Source organism: Octopus bimaculoides, chromosome 1, assembly GCF_001194135.2.
Source record: "Octopus bimaculoides isolate UCB-OBI-ISO-001 chromosome 1, ASM119413v2, whole genome shotgun sequence".
Lineage (NCBI taxonomy): Eukaryota > Metazoa > Mollusca > Cephalopoda > Octopoda > Octopodidae > Octopus > Octopus bimaculoides.
In genome coordinates this window covers 187,017,891-187,023,768 of record NC_068981.1, presented here as the reverse complement: position 1 = coordinate 187,023,768, position 5,878 = coordinate 187,017,891, and positions in this window count along the sequence as shown.

Here is a 5,878-nt window from a genome sequence, read left to right as displayed (position 1 = left end):
CCGTGTTTGTCTTTGAAAGTTGCCTGGATTATAAAAGTTCTCTTTTATTCATATCTGGATGTTTTATTTATTGAAATTTGTAATAGACCTAAACAAATTTAATTTGCTGTACTTTTAAAGATGTTCTTTAGGATAACATGAAATATTGAACTTCAGATAGAATAAAGTAAAATATAGCTATGAATAAAAGGTTCGTAGATAATGAATTTTGATTGAAGGAATGGGGGTCTCTAAAAGTCACGCGACGGAGCTGGTTGGTAAGCTGAGGGGCTGTACCAGACTTCAGTGTGATTTGGCATGGTTTCTTATTTCTTTATTGCCCACAAGGGGCTAAACATAGAGGGGACAAACAAGGACGGACAAAGGGATTAAGTCAATTACATCGACCCCTGTGCGTAACTGGTACTTAATTTATCGACCCCGAAAGGATGAAAGGCAAAGTCGACCTCGGCGGAATTTGAACTCTGAACGTAGCGGCAGACGAAATGCCGCTAAGCATTTCGCCCGGCGTGCTAACGTTTCTGCCAGCTCGCCGCCTTTGGCATGGTTTCTACGGTTGGATACCCTTCCTAACGCCAACCACTCTGAGAGTGTAACGGGTGCTTTAATAAGTGAGGCATGATACTATAATGACTATAGATCTGAGCGTATTTAACAAGTACCCACTTAAAAGCATTCAGACCAGGTCTGACCAAACCTCCACTCTTCCTGAGAGGGTGGGTAGGGAGTGACAGTTTGTACACCCCAGTTAAAATGGCGCTTTGCTGAAATGATTGCGATGCTGTGAAGAATGACCAATGACACTCGCTGCAACAGCCACCCGTCTTTGTGCGGCTCATTTGTCATGGGCCGCAATTAGCCGGATTTTGTGAAGGAAATCAAAAATATTCTTTTCTGCTCGAGGCACAAGGCCCGAAATTTTTGGGGAGGTGGGGGCCAATCAATTAGATAGACACTAGTACGCAACTGGTAATTAATTTATCGACTCCGAAAGGACGAAAGGCAAAGTCGACCTCGGCGGAATTTGAACTCAGAACACAAAGACAGACGAAATACCTGCTAAACATTTCGCCCGGCGTGCTAACGTTTCTTATTTCTTTACTGCCCACAAGGGGCTAGACACAAAGGGTACAAACAAGGACAGACAAAGGGATTAAGTTGATTATATCGACGCCAGTGCGTAACTGGTACTTAATTTAAAGACCTCGAAAGGATGAAAGGCAAAGTCGACCTCGGCGGAATTTGAACTCAGAACGTAAAGGCAGACGAAATACCGCTAAGCATTTCGCCCGGATAACGTGAAATATTGAATTTCAGATAGAATAAAGTAAAATATAGCCATGAATAAAAGGTGCGTAGATTATGAATTTTGATTGAAGTGATGGGGCTTCGAAACAAAATGTTGCAGGATGCCTCTAAAAAGTCACGTGACAGAGCTGCGTGTATTATATCCTAAGACAAGGTACATAACTCTTAGTACTCAACAACGCATGATATTGGTTTTAATAACGTTCTAATGATAACTGAATTATTTTCAAATAGTTATTTCTCACCAGAAAATCATCTGGTCCCAATTTTCCACAATTTTCACGAAGACATCAGATGATATCCACTACATCACTCCAAAATAACTCAACTTTTATTTCCATTTGAACTGAGAATGTAAAGTCGGAAGAAATTCTGCTAAGCATTTTGCCCGGCGTGGTAGCGATTCTGCCAGCTCACCGTCTTGGTTCCCCATAATATATAAACATCAATTTAGCTGTATCATTATTCACACATGATAAGGCGGCGAGCTGGCAGAAACGTTAGCACGCCTGCCGCTACGTTCTAAGTTCAAATCCCGCCGAGGTCGACTTTCATTTTTTCGGGGTCTTTTAAATAAGTACCAGTTACGCACTGACGTCGATATAATCGACTTAATCCCTTTGTCTGTCCTTGTTTGTCCTCTCTGTGTGTAAACCCTTGTGGGCAATAAAGAAATAAGAAACGTTAGCACGCCGGGCGAAGTGCATAGCGGGTATTTCGTCTGTCTTTACGATCTGAGTTTAAATTTCGCTGAGGTCGACTTTGCCTTTCCTCTTTTCGAGGTCGATAAATTAAGTACCAATTGCATACTGGGGTCGACTAGCCCTCTCCCCACAAATTTTGTGCCTTGTGCCTAGAGTAGAAAAGATTATTCACACATGATGACTCTGGGACCCTTGTCACTGTTAAGTTTTTACGACTTTGACCATTCACTTAAAATCCTTATATCCCCCAGTTATCTAGTGCAGCGCTTCTTAAACTTTTTTCATTCACGATCTCATTTTCCATCACGAGATTTTGAGCGACTCTAGGTATTTGATATGCGTTTGTGAAATAACATAAATACTGAAATTCAAGTGTTTGAATTTAATTTTCGCGACCTCAGCATTTCGCTTCACGACTCCATTTGGGGTCGCGACCCATAATTTAAGATGCGTTGATCTAGTGTATGGTGAGTGCTAACAAAGCTATGCATCATTGATGTGGCCTATTAATACCAAAACGTTTGGTGTCACTATTTACTAAAGGCCACACACCTCACTAAATCTCTTTCTACTTAATTTTCAATTTGAGTCAAGGAGTTGCCTCCCTTACTTTCCTTGACTAAAAGTATTCAATGAAGCTAATTATTTTCTCTATCATGAGTGTAATAAAAAAAACAAAACTATCTAGTTTACCACATGATATAAATTTACCTCCAATTTAGCTGTAACGAAGCATGTTCATTATACAGTACGTCTGTCATTGAGACTTTGTGAAGATCCAAACGAATGTCGGATTGGTTCTGATACCGTTGTCTTGGCATGCGAACTGTCGATCTCTTGCGTTGCAATGCATTACTTTTTCGTCTCAACGAGTTGATATAACCAGTCTCTAGAAAGCGTTAACTAGAATTGTTTATCCAGTAAACAATACCCAAACCCCATAAGCTGAATGGAAAGCCAATGTACCGAGGGCTGAAAAAACGTCGGTTCTGTGTTCGCCATGTATCCAGGGCCATTGCAGTCGCATGGGGCCTCCGCGGTTGAGGGGCCCATGTTATGATCATAGTACTAAGATGGGTCATCTGTTTAACAAATATTAAACTATGTTAACTGAAAATTTCAAGAAATAAAATGCTAATATATTGTATTTGCAAAAGTTCTTGTAAAAATATTGCATTGTACCACGAACGTGTACCAGACTTTGTGGATTGTCTATGATATCTATTGAACACGAACTTAGCTCTCAGTTTGATTATTCTGAACTGATCGATGATTTCACGAAGCAAAAAGTGCGCCGTGTTTGTCTTTGAAAATTGCCTGGATTATAAAAGTGCTCTTTTATTCATATCTGGAATGTTTACTTGTTGAAATTTGTAATAGACCTAAATAAATTTAATTTGATACTTTTAAAGATGTTCTTTAGGATAACGTGAAATATTGAACTTCAGATAGAATAAAGTAAAATATAGCTATGAATAAAAGGTGCGTAGATTATGAATTTTGATTGAAGGGATGGGGGGTGGGGGGTGTCTCGAAACAAAATGTTGCAGGGGGCCTCTAAAAGTTACGCGACAGAGTTGCGTGTATTATATCCTAAGACAAGGTACATAACTCTTTCCCGTTTTAAAAATAACTAAATATAGTACTCAACGACGCATGGTATTGGTTTTAATAATGTTCTAATGATGACTGAATTATTTTCAGATAGTTACTTCTCACCAGAAAAATCTGGTCGCAATTTTTCACAATTTTCATGATGAAGACGTCAGATGATATCCACTACATCACTCCCAAATGACACAACTTTTATTTCCTTTTGCTCGCGACTAGTTCAGGAGACGAGTCCAATACAAATACCAGCCTGGTGCGAATAAAGACATCGTCTGTCGTGTGGGTTAAAAAGTGATGCCTTCAAACCTTAAGTAGAAGGATCTGTTCGAAAAACATATTGTAGCCTCCACCAAATGCCGGTACGACTAGCATTAAACCTGCAACTTGTTCTGGTAGACGTGGGATCGAAGCACAAAGGATACATATCCTGGGATTCCAAAATGGCTCCAGGAAGGAACGACGTTAACAACTGGATCCCATGATTCTCTCGGGAATAGTGATCAACGAAAGTGGATGGGAAAAAGACAAACATAATAAACAGCCTTTCCTTGAACTCTTAACCCTCCATGTGGAAGTAGGGGTGTCAGCCTAATATGAAGCGTGGTTGAATACTTTAAACTTGGAGGAATCATCTCTCTCTCTCTCTCTTTTGAGAACCATGTTCACTGGTGATTTGACTGAGCAGAGACGAAGAAACAACCACACATAGAATGTTAATTATATGCATTTATTATCATATTCATATTTAATATTAACATATATAAAATTAACATAGCATACAAAATCAATTCATAACCCTTTCTGCTAAAGGCACAAGGCCTGAAACTTCCGGGGAGGGGACTAGTTGATTACATCGACCCCCAATGTTCCACTGGTACTTAATTTTTCGACCTCGAAAGGATGAAAGGCAAAGTCGACCTCGGCGGAATTTGAACTCAGAACGTAAAGACGGAGGAAATGCCACGTAGCGTTTTGCCCGGCGTGCTAACGATTCTGCCAGCTCGCTGCCTTCTGTATCAACATATATCAACTCACATAATATCAACATATATTTATCATAAATGATATCAACATATCACAAATAATATTCTTTTCTCCGCTAGGCACAAGGCCCGAAATTTTTGGGGAGGGGGCCAGTCGATTAGATCGAGCCCAGTACACAATTGGTACTTAATTTATCGACCCCTAAAGGATGAAAGGCAAAGTCGACCTCGGCGGAATTTGAACTTAGAACATAAAGACAGACGAAATACTGCTAAGCATTTCGCCCTTCATGCTAACGTTTCTTCCAGCTCGTCGCCTTATAATATTAACATATTACTGTATATGTTAAGAGTGAAGGCGCCTGGCCTAACGAGTAAAGAGGTGTTGCACTCGCAAATCGTGACTTCGATGACCGGACTGGGCAGTGGTTCCTATCACGTCGCTCCAGTCCAAGTAGCTATGACATGAGCTGTAGCAATCGCAGGGGAGTTAACCCTGCATCGGTCTGGCGTCCCGTTCGAGAGGAACGTTGTGGTCTCTGTCACTTGCACGCTGTGAAAACCGAGTTACCGGTCTTATGAGTCGCAGGACTCCAGACATTTATATCCAGGTGTTATTGTTGTTGATGATGATGATGATAATGATGGTAATGATGAAGATGATGATGATGATGTGTTAATTAACATATCAGGACGATACTCCGTTTATGGTGTATCTTTGACAGTTTCCTCTTGTCTTTTAAGGACTAAAATCTACGAGTGCTTGTGAATTGTCGATAGCGTCTACAGGTGATCATGTGCGCGAGTCTGGTGCAAGTGAAAATGATTCAGAAAGCGATAATAATAATAATATTTTTTATTATAAATGATCTTGACATTCTTTTTATTTTACATAAAATATTCTTTATATTCTACTGTTGATTTATTGCCATTTATTTACGAGTATTATAAATTTTATAGGTAAAATATTTTTCTGCGAGCGAATTATGATTTATAACATTGCTACTATAGGAAAATATTGTTCTGCTTTACGAGACGGTGAACGAAATTAACTCGTCTTCCGAGGCATTACTGTATATCATTGTGGCTTTTCCATTCTCGCGTTTAGGGAAGTTAGCATATAGTTCCCGGCTTAATCGGCTTCTGTGTCGTCTGCTGGCTATGAACATTTGTATCTGTTTATTTTATATATCACCTTTTGGTTCTAAGCTCTCAAGAAATTATTTAGTGGCTCCATGCATTTCTGATGGTATGTATGGCATACATACAAAG